The sequence below is a fragment of the Antechinus flavipes genome, chromosome 3, assembly GCF_016432865.1.
Source record: "Antechinus flavipes isolate AdamAnt ecotype Samford, QLD, Australia chromosome 3, AdamAnt_v2, whole genome shotgun sequence".
NCBI classification, from domain to species: Eukaryota; Metazoa; Chordata; class Mammalia; order Dasyuromorphia; family Dasyuridae; genus Antechinus; species Antechinus flavipes.
Window position 1 is genome coordinate 191,660,239 of NC_067400.1, and position 21,801 is coordinate 191,682,039.

Sequence of the window (21,801 nt, forward strand, 5' to 3'; positions counted from 1 at the left end):
GGAAAAGGAAAGAAAAAAATATAATTGGGGGTTAATATGATAGCAGGAAATACAGAATTAGTAGTTTTAGCAGTAAATGTGAATGGGGTATACTCTCCCATAAAATGTAAGCGGATAGCTTTAAAAGCCAGAATCTTACACTATGTTGTTTACAAAAAAACACATTTTAAAGCAGAGCAATACATACAGAGTAAAGTTAAAAGGCTGGAGCAGAATCTCTTATGCTTCAGGTGAAGTAAAAAAAAAAAAAAGAAGCAGAAGTAGCCATCCTGATCTCAGATCAGCAAAAGCAAAAATTGACCTAATTAAGAGATAAGAAAGGAAACTGTATCTTGCTCAAGGGTACCATAGATAATGAAGCACAATATCAATATTAAACATACATGCACCTACCAGTGCAGCATTTAAATTCCTAAAGGAGAAGTTAAGAGAGTTGCAAAAAGAAATAGACAGAAAAACTATAATAGTGTGTGATCTCAATATTGCTCTCTCAGAATTAGATAAATAAAACCACAAAATAAATAAGAAAGAAGTTAAAGAGCTGAATAAAATATTAGAAAAGGTAGATATAACAGATCTTTGGAAGGAACTTATACAAAAATTGACCATACATTAGGACATAAAGATCTCAAAATCAAATGCAGAAAGGCAAAAATAATAAATGCATTTTTTTCTGATCATGATGTGATGAAAAGGATATTCAATAAAATACCAAGGGAAAATAGAACAAAAAGTAATTGGAAACTAAATACAGCAAATCATAAACACAATAACTTCATCCAAGAGAATTATAATAATGAGACAATATAGCAAAATTTGTGGAATGCAGCCAAAGTGGTAATAAGGGGAAATTTTATATCTGTAGATGATTACTTGCATAAATTAGAGAAAAAGTAATAATTCACTAAAGTTCAGAATTGAACAAATGGAAAGGAATAACTTGCAAGTAAATAAGCTAAAAAAAGAACAAATTAAAAACCCCCAATTAGACACCAAACTTGAAATTCTAAAAATAAAAAGAGAGATCAATAAAGCTGAATTAAAACAACTACTGAACTAATAAATAAAACTAAAAGTTGGTTTTATTAAAAAAAAAAAAACCAAAATAGATAAAGCTTTAGTCAATTTGCTTAGAAAAAGGAAAGAGGAAAATCAAATCAAAAACTACTGGAAAAATTGGAATCTAATATGGTAGAACACAGGCATAGACCCACATCTAACATTGTAAACCATAATGAAGTCAAACTGGGTACATAATCTAGACACAAATAATGATATTATAAACAAATTAAAAGAACAAAGGGTAGTTTTCCTCTCAAATCTGTGGAGAAGGAAGGAATTTGTGACCAAAGAAGAACTAGAGATCATCATTGATCACAAAATAGATAACTTTGATTATATTAAGTTAAAAAGTTTTTGTATAAACTAATCTAATGCAGACAAGGTTAGAAGGGAAACAATAAATGGGGAAAACATTTTTACAATTTGAAACTATGTTTAAAAAGTTATCAAAAAGTTAACTGTGCATACTCTTTATATCCCAAAGAGATCTTAAGGAAGAGAAAGTGATTCACATGTGCCAAAATGTTTGTATTTATCTTTTTTTAAACTATTTTTGCTGCTGCATCGATTTTTCAGGTCAGTTGTTTTTTAAATGAGATTTTCTTTTTTTGTAATTTTTTTCAATTTTGTTTGACTTATTCTTGATGCCTCATAGAGTCATTCTTTTCCACCTGTCCAATTCTATTTTTAATGAATTATTTTCTTTCTTCAGCGTTTTTCCCTTTTCCCCCCATTTAATCAATTTTACTTTTAAAGGAGTTGTTTTGTTTAGTGGATCTCCCCTCCCCTTTATTTTATCAAATCTATTTTTAAGGAGTTGTTTTCTTCAGCATATATATACAATTTTCATTTCACAAAATCTGTTTTTAAGGAATTGTTTTCTTCCATATATATTTTTTTAATTTTGCTAAATCTATTTTTTTAAAAGTTTTTTCTTAAATTTTTGTGTTTCCTTTCCTAAGCTATTGATTTTTTTCATAATTCTCCCTCCAAGGCTTTATTTTTCCATATATTTTCTTTTTTCGTTTTTTAAATTTTTTTTAATAATAACTTTTTATTGACAGAACCCATGTCAGGGTAATTTTTTACAACATTATCCCTTGCACTCGCTTATGTTTTGTTTTTTCCTCTCCCTCCCTTCACCCTGCCCCCCCAAGATGGCAAGCAGTCCTATATATGTTAAATATGTTGCAGTATATCCTAGATACAATACATATTTGCAGAACCAAACAGTTCTCCTGTTGCACAGGGAGAATTGGATTCAGAAGGTAAAAATAACTCGGGAAGAAAATCAAAAATGCAAATAGTTCACATTCGTTTCCCAGTGTTCCTTCTTTGGGTGTAGCTGTTTCTGTCCATCATTTATCTATTGAAACTCAGTTAGGTCTCTTTGTCATAGAAATTCACTTCCATCAGAATACATCCTCATACAATATCGTTGTCGAAGTGTATAATGATCTCCTGGTTCTGCTCATCTCACTTAGCATCAGTCCATGTAGGTCTCTCCAAGCCTCTCTGTATTCATCCTGCTGGTCATTCCTTACAGAGCAATAATATTCCATAACATTCATATACCACAATTTACCCAGCCATTCTCCAATCCATTCATTTTCCAGTTTCTAGCCACTACAAACAGGGCTGCTACAAACATTTTGGCACATACAGGTCCCTTTCCCTTTTTTAGTATCTCTTTGGGGTATAAGCCCAATAGAAACACTGCTGGATCAAAGGGTATGCACAGTTTGATAACTTTTTGGGCATAATTCCAGATTGCTCTCCAGAATGGTTGGATTCGTTCACAACTCCACCAACAATGCATCAGTGTCCCCGTTTTCCCTCATCCCCTCCAACATTCATCATTATTTTTTCCTGTCATCTTAGCCAATCTGACAGGTGTGTAGTGATATCTCAGAGTTGTCTTAATTTGCATTTCTCTGATCAATAGTGATTTGGAACACTCTTTCATGTGAGTGGTAATAGTTTCAATTTCATCATCTGAAAATTGTTTGTTCATATCTTTGACCATTTATCAATTGGAGAATGGCTTGATTTTTTATAAATTTGAGCCAGTTCTCTATATATTTTGGAAATGAGGCCTTTATCAGAACCTTTAATTGTAAAGATGTTTTCCCAGTTTGTTGCTTCCCTACTAATCTTGTTTGCATTCGTTCTGTTTGTACAAAGGCTTTTTAGTTTGATATAATCAAAATTTTCTATTTTGTGATCGGTAATGGTCTCTAGTTCATCTTTGGTCACAAATTTCTTTCTCCTCCACAAGTCTGAGAGATAAACTATCCTATGTTCCTCTAATTTATTTATATTCTCATTCTTTATGCCTAGATCATGGACCCATTTTGATCTTATCTTGGTATATGGTGTTAAGTGTGGGTCCGTGCCTAATTTCTACCATACTAATTTCCAGTTATCCCAGCAGTTTTTATCAAATAATGAATTCTTATCCCAAAAGTTAGGATCTTTGAGTTTGTCAAACACTACATTGCTATAGTTGACTATTCTGTCTTGTAAACCTAACCTATTCCACTGATCAACTAATCTATTTCTTAGCCAATACCAAGTGGTTTTGGTGACTGCTGCTTTATATTATAATTTTAGATCAGGTACAGCTAGGCCATCTTCATTTGATTTTTTTTTTTTCATTAATTCCCTTGAGATTCTCGACTTTTTATTGTTCCATATGAATTTTGCTGTTATTTTTTTCTAGATAATTAAAATATTTTCTTGGAAGTCTGATTGGTATAGCACTAAATACACTAAATAAATAGATTAGTTTAGGGAGTATTGTCATCTTTGTTATATTCGCTTGGCCTATCCAAGAGCACTTAATATTTTTCCAATTATTTAAGTCTGACTGTATTTGTATGGAAAGTTTTTTTGTAATTTTGCTCATATAATTCCTGACTTTCCTTTGGAAGATTGATTCCCAAATATTTTATGCTGTCAACAGTTATTTTGAATGGAATTTCACTTTGTATCTCTTACTGTTGGATTTTGTTGGTGATGTATAAAAAAGCTGAGGATTTATGGGGATTTATTTTGTATCCTGCTACTTTGCTAAAGTTATAAATGATTTCTAATAGCTTTTTAGTAGAATCTCTGGGGTTCTCTAGATATACCATCATATCATCTGCAAAGAGTGATAGTTTGGTTTCCTCATTGCCTACTCTAATTCCTTTAATCTCTTTCTCCACTCTTATTGCAGAGGCTAGTGTTTCTAATACAATATTGAATAATAATGGTGATAGTGGGCAACCTTACTTCACTCCAGATCTTACTGTGAAAAGTTCCAGTTTTTCCCCATTGCTTGTGATGCTTACTGTTTTAAATATATGCTCCTGACTATTTTAAGGAAAAGTCCATTTATTCCTGTGCTCTCAAGTGTTTTTATTAGGAATGGATGTTGGATTTTATCAAAAAATTTTTTTGCTTCTATTGAGATGATCATATGGTTTTTGATTGTTTGGTTATTGATATAGTCGATTATGCTAATAGTTTTCCTAATATTGAACCAGCCCTGCATTCCTGGTATAAATCCTACTTGGTCATAGTGTATTATCCTGGGGATGATTTCCTGTAATCTTTTTGCTAATATTTTATTTAAGATTTTAGCATCAATATTCATTAGAGAGATTGGTCTATAATTTTCTTTCTCTGTTTTCAACCTACCTGCTTTAGGTATCAGTACCATGTCTGTGTTGTAAATGGAGTTTGGTAGGACTCCTTCAATCCCTATTTGTTCAAGTAGTTTATTTAGCATTGGAATTAATTTTTATTTAAATGTTTGGTAGAATCCACATGTAAATCCATCTGGTCCTGGGGATTTTTTCTTAGGGAGGCTGGTTAATAGCTTGTTCTATTTCTTTTTCTGAGATGGGACTGTTTAGGATATTTACTTCTTCCTCTGTTAGTTTGGCCAAGCTATATTTTTGGAGGTATTCTTCTATTTCATTTAAGTTGTTGAATTTATTGGCATAAAGTTGGGCAAAGTAACTCCTAATTATTGCTCTAATTTTCTCTTCATTAGTGGAGAGTTCTCCCTTTTCATTTTTAAGACTAACAATTTGATTTTCCTCTTTCCTTTTTTTAATCAGTTTTACTAAGGGTTTGTCTATTTTGTTGGTTTTTTCATAGAACCAATTCTTAGTTTTATTAATTAATTCAATAGTTTTTTTTTTTACTTTCAATTTTATTGATCTCTCTTTTTATTTTTAGAATTTCAAGTTTAATGTTTGACTGGGGGTTTTTAATTTGTTCCTTTTCTAGCATTTTTAGTTGCAAGCCCAATTCATTGACGTTCTCTTTCTCTATTTTATGCAAATAGGCCTCTAGAGATATGAAATTTCCCCTTATTACCACTTTGGCTGCATCCTATACTTTTTGGTATGATGTCTCATTATTATCGTTTTCTTGGGTGAAGTTATTAATTATGTCTATGATTTGCTGTTTCATCCAATCAGTCTTTAGTATGAGATTATTTAGTTTCCAATTATTTTTTGGTCTACTTTCCTCTGGTTTTTTGTTGAATGTAATTTTCATTGCATCATGGTCTGAAAAGGATGCATTTACTATTTCTGCCTTACTGCATTTTACTTTGAGGTTTTTATGTCCTAATATATGGTCATTTTTTGTATAGGTTTCATGAACTGCTGAAAAGAAAGTGTACTCCTTTCTGTCTCCATTACGTTTTCTCCAGAGATCTATCATATCTAATTTTTCTAGTATTCTATTTACCTTTTTGACTTCTTTCTTATTTGTTCTGTGGTTTGATTTATCTAATTCTTAGAGTGCAAGGTTGAGATCTCTCACTATTATAGTTTTGCTGTCTATTTCTTCTTGCAGTTCTCTTAATTTCTCTTTTAAGAATTTAGATGCTACACCACTTGGTGCATATATGTTTAATATTGATATTGCTTCATTATCTATGCTACTCTTTAGCAAGTTATAGTGCCCTTCCTTATCTCTTTTAATTAGATCAATTTTTGCTTTAGCTTGATCTGAGATCAGGATGCCTGCCCCTGCTTTTTTGACTTCACTTTTGCTGTAACCTTTTACCTTTACCCTGCATGTATCTCCCTGCTTCAGGTATGTTTCCTGTAAACAACATATTATAGGATTCTGGCTTTTAATCCATTCTGCTAACTGCTTCCTCTTTATGGGGGAGTTTACCCCATTCACATTTATGGTTAAAATTATCAATTCTATATTACTTGCCATCTTGTTAACCCCTGTTTATGCTTTTCTCCCTTCTTTCCCCCTTCCTCCGCCTTCCCAGTATTAAGCTTGTGAACACCACTTGCTTCTCACAGCCCTCCCTGTTTAGTATCCCTCCCCCTGCCTTAGAGTTCCTCCCCCTATCTTACCCCCCTTTCCCTCAGTTTCTATATTTCCTTCCACTTAATTTATTCCTTCCCTTTTCATTTTTCCCTTCTTACTTTTCAATAAGGTGGGAGAAATTTCACCATAAATTGAATATGTCTAAAATTTTTCTCTTAAAGCCAATTGTGAAGGCAGTAAGATACCAACTATATTCATCCCCCTCCATTCTTTCTCTCGGATATAATAGGTTTCCTTTGCCTTTTCATGAGATGTAGTACCCCCACTTTGCCCTTTTTCTGGTACAATGTCCTTTCCACATCTACTTTCTAGAACAAGGTATGCCTGTATTCTTTAAACATCTTTATAGCAGAAATATAGTTCCCAAGATTTATTTTTACCTTTTTAGGTTTCTCTTGAGTTCTATATTTGTAGATCAAACTTTTTGTTAAGTTCTGTTTTTTTCATCAAAAATAGATGAAATTCGCTTATTTCGTCTTCCCTGGGAAAAGATGCTCATTGTGGCTGGGTTATTTTTGGTTGCCTTAACAAAGTTCCTTAGCCTTTCGGAATACCATATTCCAGGCCCTTCGATCCTTTAAGGTGGATGCTGCTAGAGCTTGGGTAATCCTTATTGTGGCTCCTCTATATTTGAATTGGGTTTTTCTAGCCACTTGCAGTACTTTTTCCTTTGTCTGAGGGTTCTGGCATTTGGCCATTATATTTCTTGGTGTTTTGATTTTAGTTTTCCTTTCAGTAGGTGATCGATGAATTCTTTCAATGTATCTTTTACCCTCTCTTTCTATGACTTCTGGGAAGTTCTCTTTGATAATTTCCTGGAAAAATAGTGTCCAGTCTCTTTTTTTCATCCTACTTTTCTGGGAATCCAATAATTCTCAGATTGTCTCTCCTGGATCTATTTTCCAGGTCTGTTGTTTTCCCAAGAAGGTATTTCACATTCTTTTCCATTGTTTGATTTTTTTGGTTTTGTTTGACTGATTCTTCTTGTCTCCTCGAGTCATTCAATTCCATTTGTTCGATTCTGATTTTCAATGAAGTATTTTCTTCACTCACTTTTTAAATATCTTTTTCTAATTGTCCAATTTAGTTCTTTTGTTCTATGGAATTTTTTTTTTCCATTTCACCAATTTTATTTTTTAGAGAGCTATTTTCTGTTTCCAGTTCACTAATCTTATTTGTCAAAGATTTGATTTTTTTTATCCACTCAGTCTTTAAATGAGTAGGATGACTTCTCCACACTCTTGCCAAGCCTCCCTCTCCTTTTTCCATTTTTCTTCTAGCTCTCTTGTGAGAGCCTTTTTAATTTCTTCTATGAGATTCAACTGTACTGAGGAACAGATGATCTCTTCCTTTGGGGATTCACCTGGGGACAATCTGTTTTAGTCTCCTCAGGGTTTAGAGTCTGCTCTCTATCCATATAGAAGCTGTCAAGCATTAAGGTCCTTTTCAATTTTTTGCTCATTTTGTCAGAGAAGAATCAAAGACAAACTAGCAAAGAAAAAAAAGAAAAAAAAAACTCTAAATGGAGTCTGCTTTTTGGGGGCGAGGGGCTGGGTGGTGTTACTGAGCTTCCTCTACAGACTGCCGGGGCAGCAGTGACGAGGCACTAGCAGGACTGTGCTGCACCTGCACTCTGAGCCTCTGAGAGTGTGCTGAGACACTGTGGGGGAGGGGTGGCCAGATCCCGAGAGATTCCAGCTGTTTGGAGTTGAATTCTTCACCCCCGGTGTTTTTAGCTTCTCTGCTGGGCTGCTGACTTGCTGCCAGGATGAAGTATCCAATCCTGTAGCAAAGCTCCCCCGCAGAGACGGCTGAGATCACACCCCACCCTCCTCCAATCTGCTCATCTGGGAGCTGCCTGCTGGGTTCTCACTGCTGCCGCTGCCTGCCCTCAGCCTCGACCAGATCTAAAACCTTCCCCGCCCTTGAGCAAAAATAGACCTTTCCTGGCGAATTTCAAGGATGTCTTCTCTTGGTAACTATTTGTGGGTTTTTTTTTTTTTTTCAGTCAAGCATTAATTCAGAGGCTTGTAATGAAATGGATTCTGAGAGAAAATGTGGAGCTTACACAGCTGTGTGCCTCCTTTCCACCATCTTGGCCAGAAGTCCATTCCATATATTTCTTTGTACCTTTCTTACTTGCTTTAAAAAAATCCTATTTGATCTTTTCTGAGATAACTTTTTGAACTTGAGACATTCATATTCTCCTTTAAGGTTTCACATGTAAACATTTTGTTATTGATGTCATCTTCTGGGTTTTTGTTGTGATCTTCCCTGTTGTCATAGTAGCTTTCTATGGTCAGGGTTCTTTTTGAATTTATGCTCATTTTTTAAACATTTTTTAAAAAGTAGAAAACTGGTGCTAAAGCACAGTGGAGAGTGTCCCAAGCTTCTTTTACAGAGGGACAGAGGTCTCTCATTGTTTTTCCAGCTGGGACTGGAGATGTTGCTGGCTTTCCCACTATGCTGGGTTGGCTTGGCTTATATCTGCCTGTTGTGTGAAGATTCGAGGGCTGGCACTTTGCCTTCTGCACTTGTATTAGAAGTCTCATAGCTGGCCTGTTGAGCCAGTGGCATGCTGGGTCAGGATAAAGGGGCCTTTGCTGCTGTTCTGCTGCTGTTAACCACTTACTGCATTCCCCATGCCACACCTTCACTGGGCATGGTTCTCCTTTTATCCAAGAGAGAAAGACCTTTCCTGAAGTCCAATCAAGATGTCTTAATCTAGAAAATTGTTCTCCTTTGAAATTTTATGAGGTTTTTCACTCCAGAATTCGTTTAGAGGCTTTATTTAATGAAGGAAACAGGAAGCGCTTAGGCAACCTCCTGGCTTCTCTTTGTCACTTTAGTTCCACAGAGAACAATTCTAAGCTTTCACTCATGTGATAGCCCTTCAAATACTTGAAAACTGCTATCACTTCCTCATTACAAATTCTAGGAGGAAATATTAACTTCTGTCCAGTATTCCCATCATTCCAATGAACCAAATAGTTCCTCACTGTTAGTGAAAAATGAGATGAAGAATAAAAATTTCCCTTATTGGTTCTTTTACCTAATGAAGAAAACTATTAGCTGTTGTGCTTTTGGCAGAGAGAGCTCTTTAGCAGATGTCTGGACAAGTGAAATCCACCATCATTATTATATCATGTTTCTGTGATAAGCTTGTGATTTGTTTCTCAAATTTCACATCTATTTCCCCTTTCTGTTCAGGTGGTTTATATTGTATCTCAATGACAAAAATCAATTTTATTTCTCTCTCCATTGACTTTCATCTCAAAATTCATTACTATACTTCTTTCTCCTTTAGTTCCCTTCTCCCTTCTCCACTTGCTTTTGTTTCTGAATTTCCTTAAATGAGCAAATATTTTTAATATACAATGCTAATCTCTCTATATTTACCTATTCTTTTTCTTTTGCTAGAGTCTATCTATTAATAACTACATAATACAGTTATGAGTTAAGTCCCGGAAAGCCTCGGTGATTTCCATGAGATCAAATTTGCTTCTTTGCATTATAACCCACAACGTTTTTTGTTTGTGTTCTACATTTTCAACATTTGCATAAAGTCATCTAGGGCAAATTACTTTATTTGTGGCTTTTTACCCTTTAGTTTTGTTTTCTGACACATTTTGTGCATCTCAGATTATTTTCTTCTTTGTTCTTTGTACTTATGCTCTATCACCTCTACATACTACTTAATTTCCCAGGCAATAGCTTGCCCAGGATGCTATAGATGAAAAATATCAGAAGCAGGATTTGAATGTCAATTTTCCTGATTTCAAACCCATTCTATAGCTACAAAGATATGCTGACTGTTTATATATTGCCATAGAGCATACACATTTTTATATATTTAAAATGTAAATGTAAGAATTTTAAATATACAAAAATCTCTTATAAATATTTTATTTGAACTTCCTGTATGTTATGCTGAAACAAAATTCTGATCTTCCCGCTGCAGTTATGATTCTGTCTTATTATTTCATGGCTTGTTTGAGAATTAACTTTTTTTTGTTCATGAATTAGTATTGCATTTTAAAATGAGTTATAAAATAATTCTACTCTTCATTTATTTTTTAAATAAATATTTAGGAAGTCCAATTAGATAGATGTCTTTCTTAATAATTTCCTATGAATAATGTTTTTTAAGAGGGATCTGAAAAAAAGGATTCAGAATGTTGTTTTATGTCTTGTGCTAAACATTTTAGAACTATTCTGATACTATATACATAATGGCATTTTTGAAAAAAGAAAAGCTTCAGATTAAGTGATACCTAATACTTCAGACATTGGGTAGTTTGTTTTTGTTTTTGAGATTAAACCAAACCAGAAAGTGTATCAAATATTTGCCATCTCTAAAAGAGGCATATGTGTGTATGTATTGCTGTTAGATTAAAATAAAAAAAAAAGTATATCATTGTTTCATGGAAAATAGTTTGGAGTATATATGTATATACAGAAGTCAATGGGATTCATTGAGGAGACAAATTTAGAAGCTTCTTATTCCCCTCAATATTAATCTTTAAATACAACATTGATGACCAATTTTATTTTCAAATGAAAAAGTAGCTCCAATTTTATCTATATAAAAACTAGTATCCATCCCAGTATAATTTAGAAGTGGTGATGTCATAATGTGATAGAGTTGGAATAAATAAATCCTTCTATCACATTTGATACTGAATGGGTGAACATGGGCCAGGCATTTATCCTTTCTTAGTTTAAAAAAAAAAAAAAAAAACTTCCTAAGACTTATGTACTGTTATAGATAAATTACAGTCTGCTTTGCTAAAGAGCATTCCTATATGATCATAATCAGATTATTGATAAACAATTTTCAACTGATGAAATCCATAATTAATGCAATTGTGAAAACCATCCCTAAAGTATTTAGGGTGAAACTTGAAAGAGGACAATAAAGTAAAGGGATAAAATTATACAGATATGATTGTGTTTATGTAATGGCATCTTCCACTGAGGCAGATCCAAGATAGCAGAGTACAAGCCAAAACCTATCTGAACTCTCCTGACAATCTTGTATAAACAACTTAATAATTAGTCAAAATTTATATTATGGAGGCTTTTGAAATGAAGATGGTTAAGAAAAATACATGATAATAAAGCATAGGAGTTTATATTGCTGTAAGAGCTTGGATACTCTGATGTAGAAGAAATAATATCACTAGTACCTAGCCTTCTTCTTCATTCCCATGGATCACACCTTTAGCCAGGCTCTCATTGCCTCAGACTGGGATTTTATTTGGTCTTTCATATTTCCAGTTTTACTCATTATACATACTACTCATACTGTTCCTCCCATGCTAAAAAATTACATTTGCTGGTTATTTCATATTACATAAATCTCATGATTTTCTGCTATACTTTTAATGTCCTCCTAATCTGGGACCATTGGATATGTCATTTTATGTCTCTCCAATATGGATAGGTTCTTTACTATGCTCTATGCTACTTTCAAGTTTTCACTAATTGTCATGGGAAATTCTTTTCTTTTCTGTTTATCAAATCCATTCATTTTCTGGGCCTAGTTTAAATCCTGCTGCCTCCATGAAGACTTTCTAATATTTTACACACATCATTTATTTCTCTCTTTGAACTCCTTTAACAGCTATAATCTGTACCATGTGATTTAGCACTTAATTACATGCTATCATGTTCTTAATTAATTGTTTCATATGTTGATGTCTTACCTATTAAAATGCAAAGCTTTGAGCATATAATGCTGAATGGCCAATAGTTAAGCAACTGATTGAATAACATATCTAAATGAACATAGTTTCATTTTGTTTTTTTGAATCAGTGTAATGATATTTGTCAAGAATGAAAAAGATTTTTTGTTGAATTATTATATAGTACAGATATTAAATATATTAGAACAATGAGTGAAATATAGATAATGGAGCTGATTAGATGGCTCTAGAATCATTGGAGACAGATAACAAAAGATGGTGATATTAAGTCTGAGTTAAACAGATAAGTCCCCTCTTTATTCTGGTCATTTCTTTTTTAAGATCATTGCACAGAGTGTTAGACCTTGAAGTGAATTTACAGTATTTCAAATAAAGAGGCACTGGCCCATTCAGAATCTTTCATTGCTATATATATATATATATAAACTTATACTGAGCATAATTCATAAGCAACTGATTAGCCGACTTCCTCTTGATCTGAATTGATGATATTATGAAGTTCATTGTTTTCAGTGTCAAAATTGAGATGCATACCCAGTAAGATTCCCTCTTGTGGTTTGGAGGAATTTAATTATCTATTATGACATCTATTATTATTATCTAAGCTAATTTAGGCAAGTTACATTTTTTTGAGTTTGAAATATACTGACAGAACTCATAAGTGTAGGTAGGAATGTAGAATGTCCTGTTTATGGTCCAAAAGGGAAAAAAAAACATGGAGTGTTTTACAACAATATTGAAGTAATTAATCCCATTTTGACACAAAAATTCTTTCAATTCAAAAGAACTTTTGATACTTTCATATTTTTTCTATTACCATGCTAGAATTAAAGATCTCAGCATTTAAATTTTCTTGAGAATCCTTCACATCAGGCTCAATAGAAGAATTCTTTTAAAAAAATATTGGATTATAATAGTGATAAATTGAGGGCTTAGATTGTTGGAGACCAACACAATCTAATTCAGAAATTGCTACTTTCCAGTTTTGTTAAAGTTTCATTTATTCAGCATTAATAATTTACACATTTTCTTTGTGCTGATCAGTGTACTCATTAATAACTTGAAATATAAAATGTAATGCTTTGAACATAGAAATCTGTTCAAGGTTTTACTCATATTCTTATGCAATGTTTAGACCAACTTGCAGAAATTATTTCAATTGAACCTTACACATTTATAATTTTCATTTCAGGGGCAATTTTGTAGTTGCTAGAAAAAATTATTAAAGTCAAAACACATTTAGAGTGTGTTAACAAAATACTTTTCATGTTTATGTAATTGTATTTATTTTGTACATTCAGAACAATATTTTAAAATGTTAGATTAGAGTTAAAAGTGTTTTTGAAGAGAGCAATACAGAAGAAAGATTTAAATCAGAGGAGAAAGAAACCATAAAGCCCAAGGTTGTTACAGAAATAAATTGTGAATAAATATTTTTGAGAAAGTGTTTGAAAATGATTTTCACAAATTGTGCATGTGATCAATTATATTAATGTTTATCTGCCTTAAAATGTGTTAGCAGTTATATGCAAATGAAATCTTATAAATTCAGTATTTGAATAAAAGGAAATGTGGAGATTAATGTTGTTTCTATGTTATTAGAAATATAATCTAAATTTCTTGCAATCTTTCTTTCCCCCAAAAGAATATTGAGTAAGGAAGCAGGGTTGAGAAGGCACCTAATGTGACCCTTAAATTAGTAAATTAGTGAAATTTTTAATAGTTCACAGATCAGCAAAACAAAATGTTAAATAAAATACATATATAAAATCAACTGGTTACATGTAACATACTGTAAAATATAGACTAATAAATATAGTCCATTTAAAAAAATAAGCTTTTATTCTTGTCAATTCAATACAGTTGTACTGATATTGTACCAATATTGTGCTTTTCATCATGATGCATAATAAGCATGGGAATAGGGAAGGTAAGTTGGAGCTAGATTGCAAAGGGCTTTAAACATCAAGCAAAATCAAATATATGCTTTTTAATTAGTTACAAAAATCTAGACATGAAATGAAAGATTCTAAATTCAAGACCTTATAGTATAAAGGGAAATAAAGGACTAGTCTTAGTACATGATTACCTTGGGGAGTGTGGTTGTAGAATGATTAGTCAACTCAGGGTATGAACTTGGAGGAATGAACAAATGATGGTGCCTCTGACAAGAATAAGAAAACCTAGAAGAAAGATAGGTTTAGAGAAAATAGTGAGTTCTGTTTATACAAATTAAATTGGAGATGTCCATAGATATCTAATAGATATTTGGATATTCAAGTCTGAAGTTAAGGAGAAAGAAATGGACAGTCCTTTGGAAAAAGAGACATTTTGAGCCACATGAGTTTTTTTTTTTTTTTTCTTTTTGTGATTAAGCAACAGAACTATTTGGGCTAATTTTTCCTCATCATTTTCCCAAGGTGCACCTGTCTTATGTGCCAAGTAATAATTATATTACCAAAGCTTTTGAGTATAAATAAGATGAAAAAGAAAAAGTTGTGTCACAAATTCATCAATAGTCACATTTTGACAAAAAATATTTTGACAAATTTCTTATTCAGTGTCTAAAAGGAATAATAATAGAAAGGCTGATTTGTTAAGCTGGGTATTTTTAAAAATTATTTTATTTAAAAAAAACAGAGTAAGAAAAAAAGGCAGAAAAGAAATACAAAACAAAATAAAACAAAATAAAAGAGAACATTGTTATGTGTCCATGTATATGCGTGTGTGTATATATATATATATATATATGAAATTGTATTAAAAAATGTCCATTTTTTCTGTATTTTCCTTGTAAATTCTTCTCTAGTTCTCTGCTGAATATCTTATTTACTTTATTTTTACTTCCCATTTTTATCCCTCCTTATCATCCTCAAGCAAGCTATAGTTAAGAAAAGATATATTTATGTGTACATATGTAGATGTGTAGATGTGTACATACATTCAAACCCTGCCCCCCATACACACACATGCATTTCCTGTCCCTGCTGCCACTTTAATTAAATTCTGCTCCATAATTTTCCTTGCTATTACTTAACCTCCCCCATCCAAGGATTCCTCCTTTGTCTTCTTCCCTCACCCTTTGCTTCCCTATCCACCTACCTCTCCTTTATTTATTCATAGATTTTGAAGGGTGCTATCCCCTTTGTGGTATATATGTAATGTTGCCTATTGAACTCATTCCCAATGTGAGTAGGTTTTCAGAACTATGAGCCCTCCTCCCCTCTCTAATATCTCTGTGTCTTTTCTTCCTCTGTCCCTCATTTGTATATCTTGATTACTATTTTTACCTTGAATCTGCCAATCTTTCTTGTGAGCTACCCTATTGCTGAAGTGAATCTTAAACATATAGAATATATTTTCCCATGTTAAAAAAAAAACATAAAGAATTTGTGCATGTTTAGTATCTTAAAATTGACCTTTCATATTGACTCTTATATATTAAATTTTCTATAAGTTTGCCTTTCATTGATAGAAAGTCCTGAAAATCTCCAAGTTCATTTAATGTCTATATTTTCTTATTCCAAATTATGATTTTGTTGGATAGGATAGGACTATTTCTTCTGATTGTCAATAGATATGATTCCAGGACCTGCAGTCTTTTATTGTAGCTGTGGATGTCTTGTACAATTCTAATTGTAGCTTCAGCATATTTGAATTAATTCTTGCAAAATTTTCTCTTTGATCTGAGAGTTTCAAAATTTGGTAATAATATTCCTGTGTATTTTCCACAAAGGACCTCTTTGAGGTGGTATGCCATGGATTTTTTCTATTTCTATTTTCCCCTCATGTTCTATTGCTCCAGAACAATTTTTTTGGATTATTATCTGCATTATTGTGTCAAGGTTCTCTTTTTGGTCACATCTTTCTGGCTGTCCATTTATTCTTATGTTTTTTTCTTTTTGATCTATTCACCAGATCTGTTTTTTTTTTAATAAAATGTTTCACATTCTGTTCTGTTTTCTCATTCTTTATAATCTGTTTTGTTATTTCTTGATGTCTCATAGCTTCACTGGCTTCCTCTTGCCCAATTCTAGTTTTCAAAAAAAATTATTTTTATCTTTGAGACTTTGTACCTCCTTTTTTAGTTGCTTAACTTTTTTTTATAAGCTTCTTGATTTTCTTGGATGGTTTTTGTTATTGTTATTATTATTTAGTTTTTTTTTTTTTATTTTCTCTCATTTGATTTTTAAATTCTTTTTTGAGTTCTAGAAATTCTCTCAGACCAGGTTGCCATTTCACCTTGGGTAGAAGCTTTTTTTTTTTTTTTTTTTTTTTAACTGAAGTATTCTCCTCTGAAGATGAATCCTGGTCTTTCCTGTTCCCATAATATGTTTCAATGGTGGAATTATTTCTTCTTTGCCAATTCTTTTTTTTAATAAGCGTAAGCACCTTTAATCATGGGCTGGGGGGGAAGGGGGGAGGGTTGGTGTCTCAAGCTTCCCTTCAGCTCTACATTGTGACTAGGAATCCAAACCAAGAGCTCTATCCTCCTGTAAGTGGCCACAACCGTTAATGCCCACAACCGTTAATGCCCCTGCTGGACTGCTTCTGCGTTCACCAGGGGCTGGTTTCTTCTCACCATATCGCAGCAGCACAGCTGGGTTCTGTATTCCTAATCACTGTCTTCCTGGACTCGAACCCGATTCTACAGTCTGGAAGGTGAAAGTCTCTATGCTTCCTGCTGAGGCTCCAGCCACACCCAGCTAACTGGAGGGATCTCCACTTGATGTTTCTGCTAAGCTAACCCAGAGGTGTGTGTACTTCAGACAGGTTAACTCCCAGCACTGGGGTCTTTCTTCAGATTTTCTCAGCTCTTCTTCAGATCTTCTCAAGAGAACCTTAATTCTTGTCTTTTTGATTTTTCATCAATCTATGTTTACCCTGAAGTGCAAATTTGTTCTATATGTGGGGGAAATTGGGAGAGCTTGAAATTTACCAACCTACTCCACCGTTTTCCCAGATTCCTCCCCCTAAAGATTAAGTGTAGCTTAATGTGGTCTTCTAAATCTTGGTGATGGACACCTGGTTAGTTGAGATGGCACAGAGAATTCTTAATTGGTTGCTAATAACTAGGATTTCACCATAGATATTTGATTAGTTAGAAGGATTAAGATATCATGATCTCAGCTCTTTATAGATACCCTTTCCTCTCCCTTAGACTTCCAAGCAAAGGGAGTAGGATTTATCTATTCTTCTTATATCACTTTCTTTCTTTTTTTTTTTTTTTAAATTTTATTTTATTTAATAATAACTTTGTATTGACAGAATCCATGCCAGGATAATTTTTACACGACATTATCCCTTGCAATCACTTATGTTTCGTTTTTTCCCCTCCCTCCATCCTCCCCCCCCCCAGGATGGCAAGCAGTCCTATATATGTTAAATATGTTGCAGTATATCCTAGATACAATACATATTTGCAGAACCGAACAGTTCTCTTGTTGCACAGGGAGAATTGGATTCAGAAGGTAAAAATAACTTGGGAAGAAAATCAAAAATGCAAATAGTTCACATTCATTTCCCAGTATTCCTTCTTTGGGTGTAGCTGTTTCTGTCCATCATTTATCCAATGAAACTCAGTTAAGTCTCTTTGTCAGAGAAATCCACTTCCATCAGAATACATCCTCATACAATATCGTTGTCGAAGTGTATAATGATCTCCTGGTTCTGCTCATCTCACTTAGCATCAGTCCATGTAGGTCTCTCCAAGCCTCTCTGTATTCATCCTGCTGGTCATTCCTTACAGAGCAATAATATTCCATAACATTCATATACCACAATTTACCCAGCCATTCTCCAATTGATGGGCATCCATTCATTTTCCAGTTTCTAGCCACTACAAACAGGGCTGCTACAAACATTTTGGCACATACAGGTCCCCTTCCCTTTTTTAGTATCTCTTTGGGGTATAAGCCCAATAGAAACACTGCTGGATCAAAGGGTATGCACAGTTTGATAACTTTTTGGGCATAATTCCAGATTGCTCTCCAGAATGGCTGGATTCGTTCACAACTCCACCAACAATGCATCAGTGTCCCCGTTTTCCCGCATCCCCTCCAACATTCATCATTATTTTTCTTATATCACTTTCAATGGACAATATTAATTCATAGAACAAGGATATGGCAATGAGAGACATATGCATGCAAAGAACATTAGGCTAATTTCTTTTACCATGTTTCATTTTCTGAACACAGATTAACTACTAGCGACTCTATGAAATGGATATGTCCAGACTTTGCAGTTACTTTGCAGGACAAAAGTGTTTTGAATTTGCTATAAGGATGATAATAAAAATAACAATCTCTGTGTAATGTTTTAATGTTTTCAAAGCACTTTATAAATTTTATCTCATTTAATATTCATAACAATTTTGTGAGTTAGATTCTATTATGTGAATAATTGAAGGTGAAAAAGGTAAAGTGAATTGTCTAAGATTACACAACTAATTAAATGTCTGTGGTCAACTTTAAACAACGGTGTTGCTGACACCAAATTTCAGACTATATTATACCATTTCATCTATCTGTCTATAACAGAGAGATTTCCTTTACAGCCAAGTTCCAGAAGTTTAAAATAAACCATCACTAGAATCATCCTGTAGCTGAAAAACTAGAAATGCAGTGCTCTAGCTGGCTAGGATGGTTTTGTTTTCTCAACCAGAGCAGGTCTAATCCCATGCTGTAGTCATTTACCTTACATGCTTGAATAGGATCATTGACATCAGCAAGGTGATGGTTGAAGTTGAAAATAAATAGATTTTAATTGAGGCCGGGCTATGCAAAATCATCAACCTCACTCTTCTTCAGAGTCATTGGAACCCAGCATCAAGATATAGGACTGGACAATTAGTGATGACCCATGATCCAATGGGAGATTTTGGTCTTTTTAAGCTAAGATCTTTCCCAGGTCTCAGTTGGTTCGACACAATATCCATTGAATGAATAAAGGCTAGGCAAGAATTGAAGGGAAAAATGGCCTAGTTTGCTTGCCCAAAAGAATCAGGCTGGGAGAGGAAGAACTTTAGTGTTTCTGGCCAGAACAGAAGCAACTGTTATTGACATTTACTCTGAGCCCATTAGGGTAGGTGTAGTGCAATAAGGAACCAGACATTGCAAGTGTCCTCATATAGAAAATCAGGAGTTCCCTGCTCATCTTTACTAGGATCATTAGATCTCTTTGGGATTCAGTATGATAGGATTTTAGAACTGGAACAATCTTTGATATTCTGCAATGCAACTCCTTCAATTTCCAGATGTAGAACTGGGATTCATGGTGATGAAGTGACTGACCATACTCTCAAATATCAAGATTCAAACTTAAGTTTTCTGATTTAAAATTCACTGTCTTTATATTGTGCTAAAACCCAGCTATACAGCATACATATATAAAGATCCCAATAACCAGACATGTTTTAATGAATAAATGTGTCAATTAGATGTACAATTAGATGAATTTCTCTTTTTTTCCCCCATTTGCTGAGGCAATTGGGGTTAAGTGACTTGCCTCAGCGTCACACTCCTAGGAAGTGTTAAGTGTCTAAGATCACATTTGAACTCAGGTCCTCCTGACTCCGGGGCTGGTGCTCTATCCATGCGCCATCTAGCTGCCCCAATGAATTTCTAAAAATAAAAATAAATGCCATATTCTCAGGGACTCCCTTACAAAACTGGAAATGGATTCACAATGCAGGTGGAGAGAGGGGGGTAATAACTTTTTCAAAAGATTGTTTTGATGACTTCTAAATAAGGGATTATAATATTTACATTTTAATTAGTTCAGCATATTTATTTATTATTTCAGAAATTTGGGGATTGGAATTCATGACACATTAGATGGAAACAATTATTGAAAAGCCATCATGTTTAGTCCACCTCTGCTAAACACAAACTAATTCTTCCAAAAGGAGATTTCAGATAATGCAGGCCACGAGTAAAGTTTGCAAATATTTGTAAAAGTTGTAAAAATCAACCTTATTTGATTTTTTAAAGTTATTAATAACTACAGCTGTGAAATTCATCATTAGCATCATTTGGGGAAATGAAAGATCTGATAATGGGGAAAATATGTTAAATTTCATTCTGGGGACTTTTGTTTTACAAACACTAGATCTGTAGACCTATAATTTAGCAAAAAAGTGCTTTTGCATTTTTCTCCATCTTCATTTTATATGAGTTTCCTAAATGTGTGGGTCATACTAAGTTCTCTCTTATCACTTTTACTTGTCTTCTTTAAGTTCAATATCCCAGGTGGGAAAGAGATTACCTGAAATTTAGACTGCATTGTCACTACTATACTGATAACATATCTCCACTTTTCCCTTCCCTCTGAGTTTAAGATAAGGGTATTGGAGCCCCCTTCTTTCAATCCAGCTGAATGTGCATTTTGCTCAGCCTGCTCAGTCTACTTTTTCCAAAAAATTTCAGTAGCTGTGCACTTACCAAGTTTTTTTTTTTTTTTAAGAAGAAATTAATCTCTGTGCTGTTTTTGTTTTATTTTGTTTTTGTCTTAGTATTCCCATCATTTAAATAGAGATAAAAGAAAGGGAAAATCCAATCCTTTTGCACTTCATATCAGTTGGTTTTGACATGTGATATAGTCACTAATGATGAGATACTGATGTGTCAAATATAAGTTTAATTCTTAATTATCTCCTTGTGAAGTATGAACACCTCTCACTAGCTGAATCAGAAGCAGGTAGCATGATTATGTGAGGTGAAATTTCACCATGCTTCTGCATCCCTCAATGAACACTAAATCTCACAGCACTTTGAAGGATGGACTATTTGGGTAAGAGAAAGAAAAAAATCAGAAGTCCAAGAGAAACCCATTTCTTTACCTCTTTCATGTAAAGTGGGATTTTCTCTCTTCTTATCCTCTATCAGCCATGATATTCAGCAGAATGAAGCCCCCTCTGCAGCAATTTGATATTCCATTTGAGACACATGGTAAATGGAGTAATCACACACTTTAGACAAGCATATCAACAAATATGTAGAAACTTGAGACCCTTAGCAACTTCAAGAAGCATGACTATTAACCAAAGAAAAGAGATACAGTTATGAACTCAAGAGAAAGTTGACTTGGCAATTGAGATTTGCACTACATATAGAGAGGAATTATATTAGGACCCTAGCCTCATGTGTCCCTTTTATGTATGCTTTATTACTATAGTAGTGAAGTTTGTTCCTATTCTTCCTATAGATACTCATGTACATTTGTGAACCAGGATTTATTTGAAGGGTATGTGTGTGTAGCTACTGTTCTTATTATGCCAACATATTAAAACCTTTGCCATGAGAAAATCATTTCTACTAGCTGATTGTTAATGGGAAGCTCATTGGTGGGGGTTTGAGAGCTATGATGTTAGGAATATAATCCTACATGTTAATACTCTGCAACCCAGGAATAGCAGTTATATTTTGGGAACCCACACTGGAAGCATGAGTAGAAGTTAGGAAAGCAAAACAGAGGGAGAGCTATACAAATAAATTCAAAGAAATATTTAATATGTTACATGCATAATTTGTGACAAAATGCATGTACATGTGTTTATGCATTTATAATGGGGGGAAAAACAGTAATCAATGCCCTGAGTACCTTACTTTGCATATCAGCTACAATCATTTTAATAAAATAGGAAGCAATTATGTAATTTATAGTAAGAATATAGTTT